General features: G+C 42.3%; 1 long non-coding RNA gene across 8 annotated transcripts; it reads right to left on the reverse strand.

The window, feature by feature from the left end:
• On the reverse strand, window positions 1-23,348 carry LOC310905071. Of its 8 annotated transcripts, XR_014588761.1 has the most exons (8): window positions 23,275-23,347; window positions 22,832-23,129; window positions 16,035-16,133; window positions 15,835-15,930; window positions 9,285-9,413; window positions 7,980-8,358; window positions 7,206-7,860; window positions 1-1,258 (listed from the first exon to the last, which is right to left on the reverse strand). It is a non-coding gene; the product is annotated as an uncharacterized lncRNA (long non-coding RNA). The 8 variants fall into 8 exon arrangements; XR_014588760.1 differs by having other exon boundaries at window positions 7,206-8,358; window positions 16,030-16,133; window positions 23,275-23,348; XR_014588762.1 differs by having other exon boundaries at window positions 7,206-8,358.
• Between the last annotated feature and the right edge of the window lie 2,681 nt (window positions 23,349-26,029).

The raw sequence follows: 26,029 nt of genomic DNA on the forward strand, positions 1-26,029 counted from the left end.
CACAGAAAACTGTGAAAGGGCTTGCTTTGATCAGCAACTTTGACGTATGTTACAGGAGGTATTAATGTGTTTCCTCAAAATAATTTTACTGGGAAAAATGCACATGTATATAATTTTATTCACATTTTGCTATAAGGAATTAAAATCTTGGCCAACGTCTAGTTCTCCCTGTTCTGTTTAAGGAAGCCTAGTACAGTTAGGCAACCTTTGCTATTTGCTCTTTGCTTTCTTTCCTGATATTTGCTCTTTGCTTTCTTTCCTACACCTCTCTCCCCTACCCACCTACCCTACATGCCCGGTGGGCTGAGGAGCTGCTATGGCCCCAGTCCTGCTGTCCAGGTGGGAATCCTCAGCACCTGAATTGTACTTGCACCAGGAGAACTTTGCTTCCACACTGATCCCCCACAGAAACAACCAGGACACTAATTATTAATCAGTTAATGTGGTGACTGAAGAGCCAAAACTATGATTGCTAACATCGACCCCATTTAAACCTGTCCTTAATATGTGTGTACTGAAGAAGCGTCTTGGAGCTTTCTGCCTTCTGCTGCACCTTGATATGAAAGCCCAGGGTTCCCCTCATGAGGAGAAAACAGCAGCAGACCTGGCAGTGCAGGTTTCATTATTTCCTTTCTGTAGAGAGATAGCACGTGTGGCACGATGCTGCTGCGTTAGCTGATGGGTGGACGAAAGCCTAAACTGTGGACACGGGGAGTAATTTGTTTAAGAAAATGAGGATCTCATTTGCTTCTTTCTCTCCTCTTTCTTATTTTATTTTTGTTTTCATCAAAACCTATTCAAGCAAACAACTTTTTTACTACATCTAAATGCATTCAGTCTGTATTTTATTATTATTGCACTTTTGTGTCCTTCCAGCTCTGTTAAGATAAATCAAAACAATACAGGAGCTTATGTTACTGTCAGATTTAATGTGCCGACCTCCTTATATCCCCCAAAGCCTTTTCAGATGCAGAGCTACATTTAAGTAAGCAATTAATCACGGCATACCTCTTCCAATGCAAACACAATTTGTTGGCAATTTAAACTGCAATTCCAGCTCTTTTGAAGTTTCCTTTTCGAGCTAAGGCTTGTGCAAATTTTGATCTCAGGCAGTACCTGTCAAATCATCAGAAGGCACTGGGGAGCCTCTGCGTGTCAGGAAGGATCTCCAGTTCTTCACTCATCTCAGTGGAGGTCAGGGACCAGGCAAATTCAGTCACACATATCTGTACATGGCAACCACTGGACTAAAACCTCCCTTTAAAAAAAAAAACAAAAAACAAAAAACTTTACACACAGTGTCTCAGCTAGCAGGACGCAGCCTTCCTATAAAAAGAGGAGGAGAATATTTAATTAAATCTATGATGCTCTGAAACAGTAGGCAAGAGGGTGTGCTTGGGGAGCGAGAAGTGAAGTGAAATTCAAGTGCTTTTCTGAAGAGATGGGCTATCTGTGGTTCAGCTGTCATGCTGGCTGCAGACAGGACCGTTCCTGCAGACCCAGAGCCCTGACAGAGCTGGGAAATACTCACACTGGGGCTGGGGGCAAAATATGTCTTTCCACTGGAGCACTACAGGAGGTACGATGGCTTGTCATGCTGTAAATCGTCTTCGCTGTGTGATAGATCACCTGCTCCTAACCCAACAGTAGGCACTAGAGCCTGTGGACAGCAGACCCCATAAATACACAGAGAAAAACCAGAGGGTTAACACAGGGCTTGTTGTGTTGATTTTTGAAGGAGGGCATATAATTCATCACTTGGGGGCAATCACGAGAGGGATATTTAAATTACTCTGAGAGCACAGAGCATATAAATAATAATGAACAGAATAAAATGCAAATGGCCTGGAAGGAATCTATAGTCATGAATGAAATCAGCCCTCTGATCCTAATTGAAATGAAAATGAGATGCATATTCAATATGTGCTTAATAGAATATACATAATATGAGCATCCTGAGCTAATGAACAAGACTTTTCAATCACACGGATACATATGGGCAGGCACCCCTCCTAGGGAGAGAATGCCAACAGAGGCACCCACCCCATCAACTCTGCACACATAGCTATGTACATATACACATGCATAATAACTATGTATATATACGCATGCATACCATATAATGGAAACAATGAACTTTTAACCAAATGGTGCTAGATCACAACTGCAAACCTTTATGAAAAGACCAGCTGTGGTTTTTGAACACCTTTGAAGCAGGTATTTTGCACACCGTTCCAATATTTATTGGAAGGTTTTGTTTGTGTCGGAAATAACATGGGCCAGGGCTTTATTCTGCTTCGCATTTTGTGTCATTTCGCAGTAATTGATTGGGTGCTCACATGCTAATTGGTGTGGCTGGTTTCTCAGTTGCCTTTTATTGGAGATCACTGACCTACAGAAAGCAATGGGAGCTGTTGCCCTTTGAATCTAATTACAAGGAATCAAATTATTTCCTGACACAGGCTGGAGTTGGGTATCTCACATCTCAGCAGATGTGCACTGTTGCGAGGATGCCTTACTCGACATGTTCAACACTGGCACAATCCCTTGAAATAAGAAAAGAGCTGCCTTTTTAAAGCAGATTTGTGGTGTTCTGAGTCTTAGAAGAATCACCGTGCTGTCCACCACACTTGCTCTTTCCTCACCCCAAAAAAAAGGATTAGACAAATTCTATTCCCAGGTTAAAACCCCAAAGCCTGAGAATCCCAGCTGCAATTCTGCCACTGCTCATCTCAGAGGTGTCTCTTGCAACCTCTGTGCCTCAGTTTCCTCATCTCCACTTCACATCTCTCCTTTTTTAACATTGCAATGGGGTTTTGAAAATGTTCTGTGCTAAATCCTGCCTAAGAGTACCTAACAGTTAAACAGATTGAACCTAGTTTATTGCTTTGCAAAGCAAATGTCATCTGTATTGAATTTCTTTCCTCATATGCTAATGAAATGCTCCTCTGATATTTTTTTTCTCCCCATTTCTGTGGAGGCAGTGTTGTTGGGAAGGTAGCTGAACACAATAAATTAAGGGCTAAGATTCTCTTTCTTGCTTTGGTATCCAACAGAAATGCTATTGCCTTGTCACTGCTGAGCCAGGGTCCCAGTGGATATCAGACTGAGGAGGTCTTCATCTCAGACCTGGAAGAGACATTATTTGTCTCCCACTTAGGATAGAGGTGCTCAATGAAAGCAGAAAAGTAAGTTTCATTATTTCTTACATTGTATGCATAAAATACTGTGGCTGCAGCGGTCCCGGCTGAGCTGCTCCTGGCCCCCATGCCCCATTGCTCTTCCCAGTCTCAGCTGAGGCGTCCCCTTTCTCGGAAGTGAACATGGCCATTTGGAAGGCCCCTTGGCCAAAAGCAGTTCATGGAGCCAGCTGAATAATTGTTCCAGTTATATGCCTTTCTCTTCCAGCAGATGGTTCTCTATGGCTGTTCATTTGTAATTTTGCTCTTTGTGTATTGACTCCAATCAGTGGGGAGCCAAGATAATGGGAAACATTGACATGACGGATCTATCCTTGTCACCTGGCCTGGATCCTCTCACCCTGCTTGCCCAGAACGGGAGTGCTGGGTTCCAGCCCTTCCTCCCAAGGACCCTACAGCCTCTGCTTCTTCAGGAAGGTGTCTGTGAGTCATAAGAAATAAGCTTGTAAGAACATGAATCTATCCTAGTCTACTGCTGCCAGGTGCAACAGATGCTATCCATTAGATTTTACTTTCCCAGAAATTCCTCTGATTCATAAAACATTCAGGACTGTGGGCCTCTATTTGGTCCACTCCTGCTCCCCACTGTGTAGGCTTTGGCAGTGGAAAAGGGTATGAATGATTATGGAGCAGGTCTTCTTCTCTAATACTTTGGTTGGCCAGAGCAGTATTTCCTAATCTGTGGGCCTCTGATCCTGGGGAGTCTTCAAGGCATTGGGAAGTGATTTTCCAGATGAGAAGAAGAAAGAGAAAAGAAAAAAAGGAGATTTAAAACTATACACACGAACACCCATGGATGCAAAACAAAACAAAATTGAGAAGAATTAATTCAAGAGCATTCAAAGTTCAGCCTTATTTTAGGTTTTTATAAATGAAAACTCATGTAGCTACACTGCATCACAGTGTATTTGGAATTTGTTTCTTTATATTTCTTTTTCTGGATTAGGCAATCCTTCAGCTGAAAAGGCCAGGAAACTCTGAGCTGAGGAGCTCAGGAGCTGAGAAGAAATTCCTCTTGCTGTCTTCCCTGTGGAGCAGCACTCCAGGGCAGATGTCTGTCCCTGGGCATCCATGACGGCTCTCAGCACATCCCTTAATAATGACATGAGACAGACGAGAATTACAAGGATTAATCTAGAACACACGTTATTGCTGCTGGCCCTGGCAGGAGAAAGCGCAAGCACACGCTGAGCTCAGTGCTGGGAACTCAGTGTCACAGCTTGCAAGGAGGGTACATCCCTGACATGACGGGGACATGGTGATGAAGCTGAGACCAGATTTGAAAACCTGAACCTACACCTCGCATACCAAATGGGCACCATTGCCAATGCTAGAAGATACCAAGAGTGAACCAAGAGTGATGTGAGAATGGCTTCACATCAGTAAAACGACTGTTTAGATGAACTCTCCTTTTTGGAACATCAAATGTACATATGCAATAATACATCAGTAAGATACACCTATTTCTAAACTTACCCATGCTATATGGAATATGAGCAGGAATCATTCACGTAAGACTCATGGGCTGATGACAAGACAATACTGGAAGCTTGCAGAAAAACTACAGTTCAAACTGATCTGGAGAAGTAAAACATTCAGGACCAATCTCACCCTCTTCCTCACCAAGACATCCTTACCTTCTGTTACTAGACTTCAAAAATTATCAACTTCCTTTTTCTCTATACCATTCAGGACCAAACTCACCCTCTTCTCCACCAAGTTGTCCTCACCGTCTACTACTAGACCTTTTCCCTACTGCAATGTCATCCTCATCTTTTGAAAGACTGTTGCATTGTCAGTATCAAGATGAATTCAGTACTTGCTATGCTGGTTTCATTTTTTTTTTTCCCCTAAGCAGAATAGATTTTATTTTTAAAAGTGAAATTACCAGATGGGAAGCTAATTTAATAAGCTGATAATATCTGTTCATTTTAATTAGAAGACTGCACATAGAGCTGTTTGCTTGAATTACAACCCGAACACAACTGAAATATTACAAAATTGCCAGATTTGATTTTTTTTTTTCTCCAAGCAGGAACTTGAAAGTACTTTATTTAAAAATGCATTGGAGAAGATAATATTTAATCTACAAGGGCATACTTGAAGAAGACTGACTCAGGCACTCAGAGACTTGGAAAATGACACAGGTAAAAGCAACTGAGTTGATATACAGTGAGGACCACCAAATAAGAAGCATAAAACCTGCAAATAAACAGACCAGTTTTGCCATCTAAACCCTTCTTATGGGCAGAATGCTTCTGTGATTCACAACACAGAGCTTATTTTAATATGCTGCTCTCTCTGCACATATATTCCACAAATGGGAGAACTGGGCTTTACCTTTGTATTCTCAAAGTGTTTCCATCAGAAAAACACCTTACAGAAACCAGACTGACTGGAAGTAAATGCAGAGTTTATGGATTAAAAATGCAGATACACAGATGCAGGATAAAAATCAAGATGTATCTGCAAGAGAGAATATTATGTAGACCCCAAAACGTAAGAGAATATTCTGCTTTTACATGTACCTACTTCCTAACTCCGTTTCCACTGGAGGAAATAATAAATTATTTTTTAAATTCCATTTTTGCCCATGGAGCAATCTCAGAAACATTAATGAGCAGGAAATGTTGTCTGATAGTAATGTGGTTAAGAAGCACATTACTTTATAATCATTTTACTTGGGTTCAGATTAAGACTTTAAGTCCCAGAAGAAATGTTTCTCACTTTTTTTTTTTTTTTTTTTTTTTTTTTTGCCAGAGATTGTGTACTTAGACCAATTCAGACTGGAGGTAATCTCAGCTTTATTTTACACTGGAAAAAGGTTAAGGTAGAACACATCATGGGAAAATGTTGCATAAAGATGCATCTGACCTTGTATATCAGTGAAGAGATGGAGGAGGTGTGAGCTACAGGGAAGGCAGTGATTTATCTAGAGGAAATGGGAGGAAGGGAGATTTTCCTTGTTTCTAGAAAAAAAAATATCCAGATTTCCCCCTCACCCCCAACACTACCCCATGTATGTGAAGTAGTCAATGTGAAATGAGTTCTTGTTCTTCAGCTGCTTCAGCATGCGTGTCTGCTCCACCAGCTTTCTTAGTTTAACTTAATTGCAAAGCCCACGAGGATGGTGTTCCCTCTCCCTGCTGCTACACCACTGCAGCCAGTGTGGGTTTCAAGCACTACTGATCTTCACATGAACCAGAGGCAAATCTTAGGGTTCATTCCTTCTCTCTTGTGCTACTAATTCAATTCTAGCAAGCAAAAAAGTGTTGCCTACCCCTGCCATCACTGCAGCCCTATCACTTAACCTTGGAAAAAGACTTTCCGGAAAGAAATAATCCTGGGAATAATTGCAAATCTAGGACCAAAAAGTCTGAATGACCTCCTTTTAAACACGACAGAAAGCTGTTGGCAAACCTTTACAGCTACATTATAAGATAAATATCCATCCACTCTTGGTTAAATTTCAAATGAACATGATCTAACTAATCAATTGTTGTTTATTTAACATGCTCTAACTACTCAAGTAAATCTAAATTAATGGCATGAGTAATTGGATTCATTTAAGACCTTGTGTTTCCTCTCCTTGTGCTCTGCTGCTCACTGCTGCTTAAATGGAAGCAGCCAAGCCACTTTGTTCTGCGGGCCACACAGCTGATACTCTGATCACCCGGATCTGGGGCCCTGCTGCCCTTTTCAGAATTATTCAAACACAAGCTCAACATCTCCTACATGAGATACCTTGTGATTAAACCTGCCAGGTAACTCTGAGCTCCAGAACAACTCAAAGCTGAGATTTCTAGCAAAGAAGAGTAAGGTGTACAGAAGAGAAACTAGCCAGGGTTGTTCCCACTAATGCTTTCTACCTCAAGGCCTGCTCTCCCTCCTTTAATGTCCAGTGACACGCTCTCCCACAGCTCTCCTCCCAACACACGTCCCGACACCTTTGTCCCATCCCACGAACCACGTGCTGTGATGGGTCCGCATGTGCACAGCACCTACCCATTTGGTGGACTGACGTACAAGTTTTCCACTCTTTTCTGGGGAGCTGGTTCTGCAATATTCTTGATAACACAGCACGCCTGTAGCTTCTTTTTCACTGCGCAGCAGGGGATGTGTGCTGCTCCTTGTCTCAGGTACACACAATGCTCCAAGCACATTTGCATTGAAGGATTTAAAATGTTTTTTTAACCTCTCCCTTTTTGAAAAGCCAGGACTTGGGGGGGGAGGAGGGGTAATTTTCCACTTGCAGCTTGCTAATGGCTGGTTTCAAGAATCACTTTAACTTCTCTTGTTTAAGCTGCAGCAGCCTCACAGATCAGCCCTTCCCTGTCAGTGCTTTCCTGCCACACTTGTAGATGAGATCTTACGGCCCTTCTTCCATCAGTGGCCCCCACGCTTTGCTTTGCGGTCCTTGACACTCCTTTCATCTGGCAGCTTCTCAAAACAGCAACAGAGAGCCCTCTCCGAGCTGCTTTGTACAGCTGCTCTGTCCTCCCTCAGCGCCGAAAGCAAGCAGACTCCAGGCATTCACCTCGACTGCAATCCATAGGAGAGGGGAAAAAACTCCTTGCTCTTTTACCTGCTGCTGCTCTAACGGATCTCCTGCAGGTCTGGGCCAGCTGTGGGTAGCAATTCTGGTCCAGCACAAGGTAGGCTGACGTTAGAAACAGGAAAGTTTTAAGCACTATTTACAGCTTTAAGTGGTCATAGACAGTCAGGGGTAAAGGCAAGCATAGGGCAGCACTTAACCGAACATGAAACAAGCAGGGTTACCAGCAGCCCGCCTCTCCTCTGCTGCTCCTCTCCTCTTTAGGCTCCCCAGCAGGTTTCAGCTGAGTCTGGAGGCATCTCCATCACCACCACCCCCAAGGAAAGCTGCTTGGTGCAGGGACAACAGCCCAGACCCTAGCCTGCATCCACCCCTTGCTGCAGGAGGAAAACAGCTCTCCAGATAAGCTGGTTCCAAATACGCAGTGGCACCTCTTCCAGAGCCTCAACTGCAAAAATGAATTCCTTCCCCTAATGTTGATGGGCATTAGCTGCTGGAAATCAGGCTCCTTTCTGTTCTCCTGGAAGCGAGGACAGAGAGGAGACCTTCTCCACAGCAGACACTTTGGCATCATTTAATCCAGGCTTGGGGTTTCTGATGAGCCTGTAATCCAGTTATTCAATTAGTAATCAAGAAAGACTGCACGCTTCTTCCATCTTATCACAAGGAAGGCTGGGGCCTCCTGTGGCAGCTCTATTTATAGCTCCCTTACTCCCCGTCCCCTCTCTCACAGGCATGGGGAAGGGTAAATATTTGGGTAGGAGACATGGGATTTTGCCAATGTTATGTCACAATTCATAGCATTTCCAAGACTATGTCTGGAGGCTTCTTTTTCTCTCTCTCTATATATATATTTTATAGAACAGATATTTTATGGAAACAAAATAATTTTCACCTAAAATCCTGAAGTTTTAGTAAGGTGATTTAGATCCAAAGGGGATGAAATATGTTATTTCTACCAGAATATTTCTGGGAGAGAACAACTGCCTTCTGTACTCTCCCTGAATAGATCTGTGCTCTCCATATTTTAGCTAAAATTTCTCGTGGGATAATGCAGGTTTCCTGAGGCCCTGCACCCCTTAGCCCACCTGCATGGGTAAAGTAACTTGTGTGAGGACGGACAGGCAGGAGAGCAGGACACGGTATCCTGGGCCAGGAGCAAGCTGTATTATGAGAGCAGCTGATTTTTCTGACTCTGGCCATGCAATTGCTGACTCTGTTTCAGATTATTTTCCCTAACTTTCTATAAGCACTAACAGGCTATAAATAAACCCACAAAAAGTTACTGCCAGGGAAGGCTAATGCCTGCTGCATTTAACAGTGTTTAGGACTTTCTTTTTGTGCCAGATAAAATCACTGGGATGTTGGCTGTGTCTAGTACTGCATTCTGGCATTCCTTTGCTGGTTCAGTCAATGACCCTAGGGTGGGTTTTGCAAGATGCTGAAGGAATTAGGTGCCCAGCCTGACTTATTTTGGCCATTTGGCTGCCTAGATTTACCTTAAAAACGTAAACCTTGAAAAAGCACACCTTGTATTCAACATGTAGCCTACTGAGCAGTCTTCAGAACTAATGAAGTTCTTTTTCTTTGGGCTCTTACTTGAAATCTTCCTTTGGCTTCTGGTCCATACAGCAGGCAAGAGACAGTGTTGTGAACACCTGAAAAGCAATTTTAAAGTCAGCAGCTGTTGCGGGCCTGCTTCTTCATTGCCCTCCCCTGAAAAGTTTCATGAAACACTATTTGCTTTCCTTGAGCTGCTAAAGAAAATATTAGACAAATTATGGTTCTGTGCAGAGGTGTGTGCCTGCCCTAACCTCCCACATCTCTGTGGTATCTGGAAATCTATTGACAAATTATTTCCTATCTGCCGTTCACAGTTGCTAGATTCATGGGATGAGAAAGTCTTTATTTCTTTGCAGGGCAGAACTGTAGTCAACTAGATTAGAAAATGTTACTTTCTGATAGATTTTCTTTTTTCCTTTAGATGTCCAACAGAATGCTATACTGAGGTGCACTGAGAAAAAATAAATTCCACACCAGAGATATGATTTTTCTATTAACCCTCTAACCCCAAACTTCTTCAGGGATTTTTTTTTTCCTTTGAATTTCTACAGAATTCTTCCATAAGAGCTGAAGAAGTTTGCAGAAATAAGTCGTTCATGTCAGTATTTCCTAATGCTTATAGAACTGTTCATTGTTTTTAAAAATTGATTCCTTTTAAATATATAATCAAGTTAGAGATGAGATCTTTTGAAGCTTCAAGGATTATCTTGCAGAGCCGTTCATTACCAGGCTCTGGTAAAACTCCAGCCCTGTGTGTTACCAGTACGAGCTTCCAGGAAAAAAAGGCTTCCCTGAGCTGATATCACACACAGTCCTCAGCAGAAAGCTGGCGTTTAACAGGACTGGAACATTAAATGAAATTGTGCATTATGGACTGGGCATTCGCTGGCCCACGTGGAGCAAGTACTTTGCAGCCACGATTGCCAGCAGAAAAACCCGCCTGTAAAACAGTCACTGGTACAGGCAGGGGCACGGAGACAAGCACTGTTAATCAAACTTCCTGAAACATGAAAAGAATCTATTTAGTATGCAGCGAGTGTTGAAGACAGCTCTGAGCAGGAACATGCCTCCGTGCTCCAAAGGGAGACTTTCCACGTTTTGATTGCACGAGTACTTGGAAGAGCAATACGCAGAGCGCTGCCATCAGGGTCACAATTGCCATTTGCAATCAAACACAGCCTAATGCAACGCTGCTCCTTGTTCTGTTATTTTTATTTATTTATCTTTTTTTTTTTTCCTCCATACGAAATTTTCTCTCCCTCATTCCTCCTCTATTTATTGTATCCTTTCAGGCATTAATTTCATCACTGCTAAATGTAATTTCCTACCGACTGAGATGGAATGACAGTCAGGCTAGGATTTACACTTCCAGTCTAATGAAACCAGTGAAAATGATTTTTAAATCAATGCAGGAAAATGCAGGAGGGGAATTTCAAGGATCCCTGCGTTCATGGGCATGATTGTATGGGATGGAAGTAATAACTTTGATTTGCTTTGATATGAAGAGTTTTCTCATGATTCTCACACAACAGTTGTCCTATAGTGCTGCTTTATAATATCTAATCTAAAACCAGTGACATTCGCTACTGGTAGGACCACAGCTTAACAAGACTGTCCTTTCTTCTCTACCCAGATCATTTCACTACCTTTTTCTTTGCAAATGTGCTTTCTTCTGGAAGCTGGGGTTGATTCCAAAAAGAGTTTTACTCATACTCAGGTCAATGGGCAACTGTGTATGATACAATTTAAAATGATCACATACAAGATATAAATTCAAGATAAGCAGTGCTGACAAAAAAAGGCACAGTAAATATTGAAACCATCTTCTCCTTGTTTTTATTTCCTAAAACTTCAGGACTTCTAGTAGCTTCTTGTAAGAGACAACTAAAATTTGCTCCAGTACTCAGATGATCGATGTTTGCTGCCTAGGGTTTGGGATTTTATCCTGAAACCTGGGGAACTACTTAATTTCAAGATTGTTCATACCTATATCTAAATTTAGTGATTCAAGTTGTCGTTTAGAAAAAGGCCAAGGTAGCAATGACTCCCTTCTATTCTGGGTATGAATGTGAGTAGCCTGACATTTCTGTTCAGAAGGCACCCAACAAGCTTATTAATCTTGCTGAAATTGTTTAGGTATTGATGCTTACGTCAGTGTTTGGTGTTACTAATTATTGTATTAGAAAATCAGGGATATAGAACTATTCCTAATTGTTGATGGCTGCTGTGTACTAACAGGAATTTGTTACCGCTTGGACTAGAGCATGATTTTACCTAAGTAGATATAACTGACTTCACTCTGCCTTCCTTCTCCCTGGTGCACTATTACTGGTGCTCTGTTGCACTCATTCTTTAGGGCAAAAGGATTCACCAATTAAAACAGTTTTAATTCCTGCCCACATACCATTGTATTGCAATGCTGTTATTTTTCTTTAAATTTTATCTGTCATTTGCCTAGTGCACGTGGAGTTACGGAGATGAGCACAGTAAAAAATGATGCTCCAAAGACTTTTCAGTCTTCCTTAGTTGTGGGAAAGAGCTGCTCTGCATGCTGAGGTTGTGCGGAGATGTGTAAAGGGAGTAATGATTTGCCAGACAGATGTCCTGTTGGGCTTTCTTATGCCTACGTGTTTGTTTTGTTTTGTTTTGTTTTAACTTATTCTATGTAAGTATATGCCACACCCAATCCCATGGCAACTCAGTGTACACACACACAGACATACACAGACAGGCTGTTACCAAGGCATCGGCAACACACACACGTGTTCTCTGTCACTATGGTGACAGCAAATATTTTATGCTTTTTATATGTGGGTACATACGTATATATTCACGCATACATGTTTGCTCCATTACAGCTTTTTATGCACCCCTGATGCAGTACACAAATGGGGCCAAATCCTGCAAGCTTAGAGCTGAGTAGTTTTGCTGTGCACTTCTTTAAGGAGTCTCATAAGTCAATGGGATTTTCCTTGGCCTGAGTTATATACAACAGACAGTGTAAATACTTCTGAGGTTTGCTCACAATCAAAAAAAAATCTTGAATTATGTTTTCATCCAAATAGGTACAAATCCTTTCATCATCTATAACCCCAATGCTTTTCTCAAATAATTAAGCCAGCTTGCTGTTGGTAGCCATCACATTCACCTACACAAGCCTAAGACTTTCCAAGTTCATGAGATGAACATAAGAAATGGCTTTCATAACCAAAGCTGTTACCAGCTCTCCCTCTATTTCCCAGTTTATCTCCAGGTTTCTCCCATACCAGATTCCCCGTGAGGCTGGCCTCACGTTACAGCGGCATGGCAAGAACCCCCTCTCCTGAGAACGTCTGTTCCCCCTGACCCCACACAGACACAATGACTGCAGTGCACAGAGTGCAGCAATTACCCGCGTGGCAGAAGTCCTGCCCAAAGATTTATTTACTCTCTGCTTTTAATTTTGTCCTTGTTCTGCATCCTACAAAGGTTCCTGTCACGCTGCCAGGCCTTCGGTGCCTGCTATTTATTTTATTTACTGTTGAGAAAATGCAAAGATGTGTAAATCCATAAATAGCTAATGTAAGAAATATTGCTCCTGTGACATAAATCTGAGACTTTCCACCTCTTGTATCAAATGAATGGTCCAATGGGCCAGGCAGCTCCATCCAAGTCTCCCAGGATCCGGTGACATTTAAATAAAACTTAGCTTTCAGGGTTAGGGGAGAAGAAGAAAGGAAGAACTGAATGAGTTATGAAAATAAAAATTAAACTGCACTACAATTGATTTACAGCATCCTGGGTCACATTAGACAGCCAATGTGTCTGTTCTGAGACCTTGTCTTGTTGCTTTTACATTTATGTAAACTTATTTCAGTTAAAAAGAGAGCAAGAAAGGAAAAATCAATTGAAACAGAGGACAGATTTAATTTAGCTGGGGGGAAATCTGATCAAGGAAGGAAAATGATGGAGATAAAAGTAACCCCTGTCCCAATGTAGAAAGAGAGGAGCTGGCCGTCTGATGTTCATTAGAATTAATTAACAGTGTTCTGCTCCTCTGGGGCCTGGGGGTGAGGAGGGTGAGATTTGCTGCTGTTCTGAGAATGACTTGGAAACACAGACCAAAGGAAAGGGGAGTCAGGGGTTCTCCCTCTTTTCTTTTTTAAAAAGACAATGGGTTGAAAGCTCTGGATGCAGAGCGGCAGAAGCACGGCCGTTCAGCCACAGCCCTTTCCCACAACAGCTCTGTGGAAGCAGGCAGAGAGAGACTGGGAATCTGTTGTAGTTTACTGGCAAGGGAGGGGAAGATGTCACCAAATGCAATGGGGGTGAGAAAGCCTCAACTACAGGAACTTTCACACTCCAGGGTGAATCCGTGGCCAACCAGAAGATGATGGTTTTTGGCCAGTTTACCTGAGAAAATGAGGTTTATGTGATCAACTCTACATATGCAGCTGTTTTCTCTTTGCCTATGGCTCTCTAAAAATCATTAAGAAGTCCAATGACTGATTTGAACCAGATATGTGAATACTCTGAAAAATGTTAAGTTCCCAGAAGGAAATAGTCCAGCAAGTAGAAAAGAGTCTGCATTTATGTTCAGGTTGATACTAGGGTTAAACCCCTGTTCCTTATTAGACACCAGAGAAGCAAAGAAAGTCAGAGCTATTATTAGTGTTCCATGGGAAAAGCTGCATCCCAGACTATTAAACCCAGGATAATCCAAACACCAGACACAAAATGGCAGGAAAGAGGTTTCATAAATTCAGCTACTCATAGATCAACTTTTTTTTTTTTTTTTTTTTTAATAATCCATCACCATGAAGTCCTGCTAGGAAGCCTGCTCATGCCAGCCCTGACAAGCACGGTGCCCGCACTCCACTCACTACGTGCCGGAGGAGGCAAGGCAGCCAGTCCAAGAGCGTAAGTTAACCAAGAAACCTGCTTCCAAAAACATGGTAGGCAGCTGGGACAGAAGGACACAAACTGTTTGTTTGCTTTGGATTGAAAGGGGAGGTTTATTTTAAACTTCATTAGGATTTTTGGGGGATGGAAGAAATCAGGCTCTACTAAATGCAGGGAAAAAGTGAATTTTCAAAACCTGGAGGGGATCAGAGCTTAAACAAACAAACAAAAAGTCACTGAAATTTAACCATGCAAATGTACTTGACTGATTCCCTGTTCAGAAAGTAGTGCCCAAGAACAAATAGTTCTTTGGCTGCTGAAATGTTACAGGATATTGGCAGCCCAAAGAAATGAAAACAACCCCCTGAATAAAGACGTTCTGTGCAGCCTGAGCTGCTGTGCTGCTGCCCTGTGGTCAGGATGTGGGAGCGCTATCAGGATGGTGATGGCTGAATGATTTATGAAGTCCCTTTTTCAAAGGATGCCTTGATAGGTAAAGCTGATCCTAGCCAGCCATGGCATCAGTCACTGAAAACTCTACGTTACAGAAAAGCAGAGAGTGGGCCATAGCTTCACTTGCTGCTTCCCCCGTCAGTTTGGAGAGGGATGGAACATGAACAAGGTGGGTGCATCATTCAGTCTGGCATTCAAGAAACTAAAAGCAGGTGAAGCAAGGGAATAGCGATAAAATGGAGGGCCCCATTAGTGTTTCCATCTCTGCCTAGAGCCATCTCTCTGGACCTGCAGCAACCTCAAGCCTTCCTTGTTTGGGAAGGTATGATGTTGTTGAGAAAAAAGGCTTTTTAGTTAGGAGCAGTTGCCCAATGGAAGAACATACACAATAAATATCCTAACTGCAGTCAGGTTTAGGCAGTGGGAAAAAGACTGGTGAGGAGCAAGAAGCCTCTTGAACTGCACTCTGACAGTCAAAATTGTCCAGGCATTTCAGCTACAAAGCTACCTCCAAACACACAAGCAGGATGAAGCATGAACGTAGACCAAGATCTGAATTAGGTAGGTCAATCTTTCTTCAGCGATTCTATCACACTAAATTCAATCTTTAGTTCAGAGAGGAGGCACGGAGCTGAAAATTGGAGCTCAGCTATAGAAATTGAATCTCACGAAGGCAAGAAAGCGGTCAGGCACAGAGGGAAAAGAAAATAATTTCTTAAATATTTTCCCCTTTGGTTTCTCTAGCTAAAGTCAGTGTTTGCCAAGAAATAATCCATCCATGGCTTTCCCTCCTGTGCTTAGGGAAGTAATCCACTGGGGGCTGGAATTTGAAAGCCCAGCACCCACCAGCCAAGTTTGAGCTATGTTACTGAGCACTGTTTTTCATAACTAGTCCTGCTGGCTCTTGAGAGAGGAGAGGGAACCCTTCCCTCCCCAGGGGAAAGGAAAGTCAGTCTGGGCCATGGTTTGCACATATCAATGACCTCGAGGCAATAGTGCACAGTCATCTGGTGCCACTGAGATGTCCATCTACCAGAATTAGATGCTCCGTCATCAGTAGGACTGAAGAAGGAACAGATAAGTGTTCTTAGTCAGATAAGTGTCTCTCCCACTCCCACAGAAAGCCCGGTGAAGTTGTAGAGATCTACAGAAGGCCCTGTAATTTTTGTGGTTGCCACCTACCTTGGAGCTGCTGTGGTTCTCCAGGAGCCAAGGGCGTAGCTCTGTGTGGTCCTTTGGGGACAGTTCAGGTCTTGGTGTGAAGAGTTCTGCTTTGTGCTATCCAGACGTGAAAGTTCAGTCACAGAATTTTCTGCACCCAAAAATATTCAAATGAGAGAAAATGAGTTGCTCCTCTTGCGGGAGCATTCAGATTACCTCACCTCCCAGCTTGGCAAAGTTCTTGCAGGCACAGCAGATTATCAACTGTAGTTATAATAGTAACTCTGTATTGTGATTTAACACATCTTGCTGGAAGCACTCTGCAAAGAACCAATATGGCAATAATAAATAACAATTTAGAAATGATCATCAAAGTGGAAAACCAACATAGATGAAAACTAAAAAGCCAAAGGGCATCATTAGAAGGAGGGGAAGTCTTTAGAATGCAGCCAGGATGCAGAAAATGTCTATTCATAGCCAACTTTCACCTGCTCCCTTTTCCCTTCAAGAAAAATGTGTATTAGAACTTAACTTTACAATTTATATGCATTAGATTTCAAACAGCAAACACAGCCATGAGCTCTGGTTGCTTTGAGATCTCATTCACCCTAGCTCTCTCCTCATAGATATTATACAAACTTAACAGGTAGTAAAGGAATACAGATATCTCGACTGCAGTGGGGCTCAAAAATGTTTTCTGCTCTCACCTCAGTGAAAGATCAGGATTCTTATGGACTTGGGCCAATAGTTAAATTACTACAAGCCACAGTTGTACTGGTTATGACTGCATAGTCCAGTAACAGTGACACATGGGGAGAAGCAGGATAGCTTTAAAGTATTACAGACGTGATTTACCATGCTTCTTAGATTACTGTGACTGTACATTCTTATAGAAATCAAGGGTTTTCTTTTTTCTTTTTTTTTCTTTTTTTTTTTTTCTTTTTAAGAGAACATTCATTTTCACTGGAGGGAAAAGTGCTGAAGAAATGTCTATTGTTTCCTTCAAAGTCTGGGAATGCGCCTAGAAAATAATTGAAGTTCTGAAAGAGAATATTTTAATTTTCCCCTGAAAAATACTGATCATTGACTGCCTAAATTGCAGCTTAATACAGAATAGGAAAAAACAATGAAAACAGGAAAAATCAAAATCTCACTATCAAAAACTAATTTTGACAACAACAAAAAATATATATATTTTTTTTCCCCTCATTGGTGAAGTCTTTTCTTTCTGTAGGTTATTTTTACAAGTCCACTGGTACCAGCTATGTTCCTTTTCTCCTCTTCTAGGTGAGCATTTAATATGATCTTTTTCTTGACCACTCCAGAACATCTAAATATAACCCACAGTTTTAGGAGCTGCAACCTTATTTGCATCTACTGAATTGTTTCTCATATTTCTGGGGATTACTCTGGTTATTTAGCAAATGCTGTAGAATATCTCAAAGTCATTGGCAAACCCTCTTCTGGAGGTAACCAGGATTGGTTTTTCATGAGCAATCAAAGGCACGGTGTTGAAGGTCTCTCCTCCCCCCATCCCAACATCTGAGCACTTTTTAGCCTTTAATATCTTGGTGTGGGAGGCAGACAGGCCAGCAGGCAGAGCCAGGCCCAACACGTGGCACTGGAAAAGGCTGACCAACAAGGCACAGGTCCCCGACACCACATTGTCAAAAGCAACGTTCCCATTTAGTCACTTGCACTCAGTGTCTTTCAAGCCTCATTGAACTCCGACGGGGTAAAGAAGTCTTTGCGACGAGCGTTCTCTGCGTCCCCAGGACCGAGATGTTTAGAGGACGTCAGTGCCATCACTCCAGCCTGGGATAACGCTGAAACAACTGCTGTCAGCGCCGTGATGACGACAGGATGGGGGAACGCTGTTAACAACGGGCAGCCGTCAACACTTCCAAAACTCTCCTCCGAAATAAGGCCACTGGGTTGTCTCTAAATCTTGCTCTGGGTGCGTGTCTCGCTGTGAGCTGCGGTGTTTGGGGTCTGTCCGGAGCAGCGAGCGGTGCAGCAGCCGCCAGGACCCCAGCCGAGGGTGGCAGCTGTAGAGGCATCGTTACGTCCTGCCTCCCGCTGCGCCGCGCGAGCTACTGCTCCTAGCTACGATGGGCTTTTTTATTTCGGTTCGGTTTATGTGTGACATAATTTCCCCATAAAGGAGGGCTGATTGTAAATCCAGATGGAAATGGAACAGTTTGCATGAAATGCACTTTAATTAATTAGCTAAATGCTCGCAAAGTGCTTTGAAGATGTAAAGCACCATACAAGTGTTAAACGGTAATAATAATAAAATAACAATAATTAATTTCCCCAGGAAGCATGTGTACAGAACATGCCCAAAATATTCCTATCTAAGAGCAAAGAAACCAATAACAATAAAAATAAAAAAAAAATCCACTTTACTTCTGACATTCTACTGAGGGCCAAGAACCTCAATAAGATAAATTCATTCATTTATGCATCCATGGAGACAAGAGTTTGCATCTAGTCTAAAATGAAAATAATGTCCACGGTGCCCATCAGTCAGCGTGACAGACCAGAAGTATAATTCTGAGCAGTTAAGCAAGACAGAGCTGCTCAATATTGAGATGCCTGATAAGGGGACCTGACCACTGCCTAATCGCTGATTTCTTTTCCCATAAAACCAGTATAGCCCAGCAATACGATGGCCCGCAGTGGCTCAAAGTCTGGTTGTTGGTCCATCTCCTCTGTCTTACAGAAGAGGAAGGTGAGAACCCAGGCTGAGATTTACTCTTTCACAGAGTGCTCCTGGCTGCAGTCTGGAAAGCTGCTCCCCTCCCTTGAGGAAGTGTTCATTTCGGTGCCTCCATCCAGAAAAATTCTGCGTGCAAGTTAGTGAGAAGGAAAAGCTATTGCAAAGGCTAATGGAAATATACGCTTGCCAGAGGATTTGCTCTGGAAGCATTTGAAGGTTGTCCTGAAGGCTCTGTAGGTCTTCAGGATAAATCATCTGTTCAAGTGCCAACCTCGTGCTGTATCACCAGGACTGCACTTGCTAAAGGAAACTGGGCTAGATCATCCTCACTTTGGAGGAGGGAGATGACAGCACAGTATTTCCTCAGCTTTGTGACAAACTTTCACTTGAAATCATCCCAGAATTGTTAACCTAACCGTGACATCCCACAAAGTACATCTGCTTGTGCAGGTCACTGTGGAGACTAAAAGGTAGGGCAGAGACACTCTGTAGATGGTCTGATTTTGCCTTGCATTTTTCATGCTTTATACAAGTGCATGGATGAACGGTGAAAGTTTATGTCATTAATCAGTGGCTTATACCCAAAGCATTAGGGATTTTAAAGCTGAGAAGATAATGTGACAAATGAAAAAACGATGTGAATTAATGAAAAACGGACTTTTCCTCTTGATATTAATTCAATTCTATGGCAAGGGTGCAATCAAATTCATGTAGAGGTTTTGATGGATATGGAGAGAGAGGAAAGCACCGTTTATCGCTTGGAAAAGCTTCACACAGCACAAGAACAGCCCCTTTACAATATCGTAACTGCAGGAGGTGTCATCCACCATGAAGCCTGTGTGATGGCTATGCCCCCAGAACTGGGAGGATGTAAGGGTTGCAGATGAGGTATTAAGCTTCTCTCAAGAGCCTGGGTCCAGGAGTTTACTTTTAATCTATGTTAGAATTACGAAGTTGAGAAGAAAAGCTGTGCTGCTTTCTTGCAGAAGGACTCTGGCACCCAGTGCATCCACAAAAAGCACACATGAGTCACAAGTCGAGCAGAATTTTGTGATTTTTTTTTTCCCCCAAATACTGTTCTGTATAGTAGAGCATCATATAACAAGAGGCACTAAAATGAGAGATTTTAACTTTACCAAACTTGTACTTTATCTCTGTGTCTATAAGTACCGTTTAAAAAAAAAAAAAAAGTAAAAAAAAATATGATTCTAGATGCATCTGTAACCTTGCCACCAAAGCCGAGAGAGATGCAATCTCCACCAGAAGAGGTAACGAAGCATTTAGAAGTATTTTCACATTTCTGAGTCCAGCCAGTTTCCCTAAAGCAAAACCTCAGCTTTGCCCCAAAACAGGAATGGTATCTGACAGTCAAAGAGAATTTCCTTGAAAAGGAAGCCTAGAGTATGAAGAAAAAAATTAAGATTTTGAGCATGGAAAAACAGGATAACTTTACCCTGATCCTGAATTCATCCCATTTTTACTGAGAAGCAATAGGGAATTTGAAGTCTCCACACAGCCCCAACAGCTCTGAATGAATAAAAGATTGAGACTGACCTGCTGAATTTGACCATTATTTTAATGAAAAAATCCCATCTAAGGACTAAAGGACTTGGCCCTTGGAAATCCAACTTGTACTTGCAGAGCTGTTTACTGACCTTTTCTGTAAGCCGATGTAGTCACGAGCAGTAAGATCAAAGGCCTGATGAATGTCTGATGTGAAGTGAAAAGAAAAGGCTTCAGGCTCTTTCCCTTAGAGACTGATGAACACTCATTTCCAGTTAATTTAATAGGATATATGCTGAAAGAAAGGACTCCTGTATGCATTACGTTGAATGTAGTCTCTTGTATTTTCTCTGCCTAAGTGGCCGGTCTGTTGTAGTGAGTCTCTGTGTTAACAGATACCAAACATTGTCAGATGAACCTACCTCTTCAGGGCTCAGCTTGCAAGGCTCTGGATGCACCGTGCTGTAGATATCAGACACCCAGGGCATACTGTAGGTTTGGGGTGGGTATAGAAACTCAAAGATATGGCTGGTTTGTGACAAACAGCTATGACCTAAGCCTCCAGTGGGACCAGCAAAGCTTCACTAGTTGGAGGGGAGCCACAGTGATAACAACCCTGGTGGTCTGAGTGCTGTTTTAGGGCTGTGAAACAATTAAAGCAAGGGCACGAAGGAAGAGTGTACTTTAAGGCAGCGATATCAGCATCAGACTTGAAGCTGACAAGTGAAATTGAATAGTGCATTTCCTGACCTGTGAATATTTTACTTCCAAGCCATCTCCAAGGGCTGTTTTTTGGCATAGGAAAAAAGCCACACACCTTGAAGGAGCAATGGTGAGCCCAGAGGGAAGCAGCCCACTGCCCATGGTACGGCTCAGCTTTCCCCATACACCTCTCAGCACCAACTCCAGCAAGCTCCATGGAAGGGAGGAACACAAAAATATTCCTATTCACATGCCCACTGATAGTTCCTAGCCCAATCCCCTCCGTACAAAAGTAAAACCCTAAGCAATTTGAAAAAAGACTATATATTCTTTCACTTCCACTTGGAAGATAATAATTCATTCCTATACATAATGATTTTGGAAGGGGCATAATGAAAGGGAAGATGGAAAATGTCAATACCATTCAATGAAATACATTTAGTGAAGCTAAGCGTTTGGCCTTTGTCAATCCTGCTGGGATAGTCAGGGCTGTAAAATGGTTCAGTGCTTGTCTGCACTTTTAAAACCTTTTATTTTATTTTTCTCCTACAGAAGATAGTGTAATGCTGGAAAGACTGCACATTTACCTCTGCAGAGGATCTAAAAGGAGACATGCTCCTAAAAGTGCATTTTACCTGGGGAAGCTACAGCTGCTATACCTGTGCTATACCCACACACTATTTTTTCAAATTTAGCCTAGCACTCTCTCTCTCTTTTCCCTGAGACTCAGCATTCCCATTCCATATCAAATGCATATGGGATGCTACCATGCCAGTCTCCAAAAGAAAAACTGCTCCAAAGAAACTATAAACTATCTCTGTTGTAGCAGGTCCTAATTGCACAAGGATGAACAAAACCAGGTTTGCCACAATCACCCTCTGCAATTCAGGACTGCAGAGACAGCTCTGCAAATATCCCTGCCTGCCATGTTTTCTGCAGCCTCCTCATGGTTTTCTTATCCTCCATTCTGTTTTCTGTAGAGTTAGTCTTTGGTCCTAAGCACTGGTGCAAACACATTCTTTATTTTTTCTTGGGATAGCACTCACCACAGTGGCAGATAGGACTTTACCCAGGCTTCAGAGACCAGATGATGGTCACAATACTAATTAATAATAGCTCCAAGCACTGCTAGGCCTCCTCAAAGTTTTAATCTCTTTATGCTGGGTACTTCAGTTTGCTTTTGTATACAACTGTGTCCAGAATTGCCCTGACTGACAAACTGCCAGTCAGCAAGAACAGCTCTGATTTCATTACCTCCCAGATAGATGTACACTGGAAATAATCAGAAGAGCAAAAGGGTCAAGTCACTTCTGTAACTAACATAGGCACGAATTTTGTCTGAGGTTCCAGTCCTTAAGCAGTCATCCTACAGCCTATCTGCTGTGCCTTACAGACACCGTCCACTTTAACTAATTAATACAAACTTTGGGTTTTAAACTAGAAAAATGGAGATGTCAGCAAGAAAATGAACCAATTCAGGAGCTTCAGCCCTTCCTGTGCCTAAATCCAACTGCTAGTCTCAACGGTAATAAATTAGTGTTTAAAACACTTCAGCTTTTCATCATCCATTAGAGTAAACATCCGCTGCTCATTCATTTTCCTTCTGCAGGATCATTGTCTTCACAAGTCTGAATGAATTGATTTCTTCAAATTGGGCTGGGTATCATGAGAGGGCTAAATATTCCCAACAGACCAGAGCATGAACTGAGTGGAGTATGCGTGTGAAATAAATTCGCATCCAAAGAAGGAGGAAGTGACAGATCAATACAGAGCTACCATTACAAGTCCTGGAGTGCCAGGAAAACCACACAGCACACATACAAGTAAAATGGGGCCTCCTAGATAAAAAGAAAACTATCACTTTTCCCATTTTATAGGTAAAATGGAATTTCAGGATGGAAATCAAATTATTTGAGAGAGATCAAACAACAGACAAACCTCAAAATGATGAAGAAAACCCAGGAATTCTGGGTGTTACCCTCACACTCTCTGTTCCCAGCTATGTTGACATCTGAATTTGTAAGAAAATAAAATATACAATAAAATAACCATGGATCATAAGTCATTGCAATGTAGGCTGGCAGGAGATACCTTAGGTTTGCATTTCCCAGATGAATCAGAAAGCAAAAAGACCAGGAAAGTTTGTTTCCTGTCCAGTAAAATTCCATTACTGTGTCTGACTGGTTTTGCATACACATACACACATGTGCGTGCACATGCATTCAATGTTGCTCCATGATATTGGGTTTTCTGGCTTGATCTCAGAACTGGCATCAATTAGAAAATGAAGAGCTTCTCCTCTGCTGGTTTATGGGCCATGAATGAGATTGCACTCATCTTGATGATCCTTCTATTGGGCCATAATTCATGACCGTAGTATAGCCTGCCCCTAACAAAAAAGGACACACCCATACGAGGAAATCCGTCAGAAGGTGTCAACGCATCACTCTGAACATACCCAGGAAATACCTATTTGTCTCTCTTCTTTTAATTTAATCTAGTTTTTCTCTTTTCTGATTTCTTTCCCTTTTTACCTGCTCACCCAAGGGAATCGCGCTGATAGGAAGGCAGAGATACCAGCTGCTCTGTAACTCTCTCCATTTATCTCTCTTAGGTACTTATGTGCCTCCTTAACAATATGCACCTGCTTGAATCCATCCTTATTCAGTGAAACATTCAGAACTCATTGTGAGCCCCGCTGATACCAAGCAGAGTTAAACACAGTTAATGTCATGCTTAAAATTCAGCCCAGATGAGTAGTGCTTTGTCAAATCTTTTTATGGCACTGAATACCTTAGCAATGCAGGTGCAAATGACCTTCAAAAAGCAGCTTATTACAGTTGTTCATAAGAGTTAAGGACCAATATTTTAGGGGACAGTTAAGGAAATGTACCTGACTTTAGATCTTTGCCACTCACAAGCAAAAGTTCAAGGAAGCTGGGATAAGAAGGCTCAATCAACTCTCAAAAATCACAAAAGCTCTGAGAAATAAATGCACAAAGATGCTATTTTTAAAGTTCTTGGGATAAAAATTGCTCTTAGCTGCCATAAAACTCAGAAGGCTTCTGTATGTTTCATTTTATCTGCCTAAAAGCTTATTTTACATGTTTTGAAATATGAAGGTAACCTGGGGTGCTGTTTCGTAGCTGCTTACCTACAATTTTCAATACCTGAAAATCATGATCAAATAATGAGACCACCACAGTGAAAACCTTTCAATATCTCGGATGCTATCCTGACTCATCATGACCAAAGCAATAATTTATCTCTGTTACAATCAGTACACTTATTCTCCAACAATGACAGAAATAACCTGAAAAATGTATGGAGTGGACTCATGAAAGACTCTATGCTGGAGTAAGAGTGGAGTGGAGCGAGGACTCCAAAACTGTGCCTGTGGTCTACGTATCCTCAAGAATATAAAATAAATGAAACTGTTCCTAGCCTAAAGAAAATTTGTCCGTGGTGTTTGGAAGAGCCATCTGCTCTCCAGGAGATCGCTGACCACTGCACAACCGGAGTGGCAGTGCTTAACGGGAGGCGGCTAAGAGGCAGGTGCAGAGAGCAAGCTGAACAGCTCGGCCTCTAACTGCTACAAACTGGTGCTGGTTGAGCTGCCTGGCTGAACTGCCAATGGCTCGGCCATTAGAGGGCTCAGGACATTTATCTGCAGACAGGTTTAGGGCTCTTCATCAATTTTCAGCTCTCTGCTCTTTCTAACCCTCTATAAACTCCATCTGGTCTTTGGATCTGCCTGGAGCTTTGTGCACGGTAAAACTCATGCACCCAGGCTGGAAGGTGTGTGAAAGCCATAGAAAAGGAGTAGATTTTGTAAGGGCAAACATTTACATTTTTGTTTTCTGTTCTCTCTGATGCAGCCACAAGTACCCATATCACTGAGAGCCCTACCGAGTCCTTTCCAAGTGCTGGGAACCTTTCAGGTCGGGTGTGCTGTGGAGGCACCAAGGTCCCAGGGCTCGCCAGTGCCTCAGTGCTGCACTTCGTTATGTGCTCAAATAAGTCTTTCGCCTTGAGAAAGCTCTTACAGAACATGGTTCATCCTCCTAGCAATACATTCGCCATGGGCTTGCCAGAGATGACTGCTTTGCACCGCTTCCCCTGTTCAGTCTGCTGAGATATTTGTGCCTGGCTCTGCCTGCACATGAAATCTCCCTACACATGAAACCACTGAAGCCACTTTGCTATGAGGCACCAGTGAAGCTCCCAGCTAGTAAAGCGAGTGGTGAGGCAGAAGGCATGGCCCCTGTAGGAGGTAAATCACGACAACACAGCTTGCAAATAACAGCAGACATCAACACGCTCATCCAAAGCCAGCCAAAGCCTCTCCTGTTTGAATTCCCCTGGTCACCTCTTTGCATGCACACTGCACAACTGCTCACACACGCAAAGCCAATGACGACTGCATGGAAATAAAAGTACACAGGGTAAAACTAAATCTAACTCTGCTCCTCCTGCCAGCTAGAAAAGGAAGGTTGGGGTGTTTATCGTTTTCCTATTTTTTACCCTCACAGTGAACCATGAGAGCCTGTGACACTGGATACCTAATAAGAATCTGTATAGAAAGGATGCAGCAGTATAAGGAGGACAAAAATAACTGAAACAAGCTCAGCCCCTTTGCCCGGAAGGCAAATTCATTGCTATTTCACTCCAGTGCCTCCTGAAGCTGTGGACTCCTCCCTTGGTCTCAGCAGTGATTTTATTTCCTTAATTAATCAATTACACATGTAACTGTGGTCCATTAGCAAGGCAGATGACTGTCTTCAGTCTCTGATTACTGTGTTTGGAAGGACCCAAAAATATTTCGGTTAAGATGAATAGATTTCCTCTATGAGGTTTTAATGAGACCATTTAGCATTAAAAACAACAACAACAAAAAACAGACAAAAAAGAATTAAAATGGGCATAATAAGCCAACTCCACCTGCATCATGCACTTGGGAAAAACAACAGGCCCCAGTTTCAGACCTTGTCTGTGCTTAATTGTACTTGGAAGAGCACATAATGGAGGGCTAATGGTACCTATGTGTTTAGTTCACTTAGCAGCACAAAGGGGATGATTTCCTACATGCAGTATAGCACTTTGCTTGGCTGCTTTATAAGATAATGATCAGGAGACATACATTAGTAATAGACTGCCAGGACCAGTGTGTCCTGGGTTATAAACCCCAGCTGGTCATGATCATAGTTATTAATAATAACAGTAATTTGCATTTGTAAATCACATATGACCACAAAAGCTACCAGAGTCTGTTTATACAATACACATATT

The sequence above is a fragment of the Anser anser genome (assembly GCF_964211835.1).
Source record: "Anser anser genome assembly, chromosome: 10".
In the NCBI taxonomy this organism is placed as follows: Eukaryota; Metazoa; Chordata; class Aves; order Anseriformes; family Anatidae; genus Anser; species Anser anser.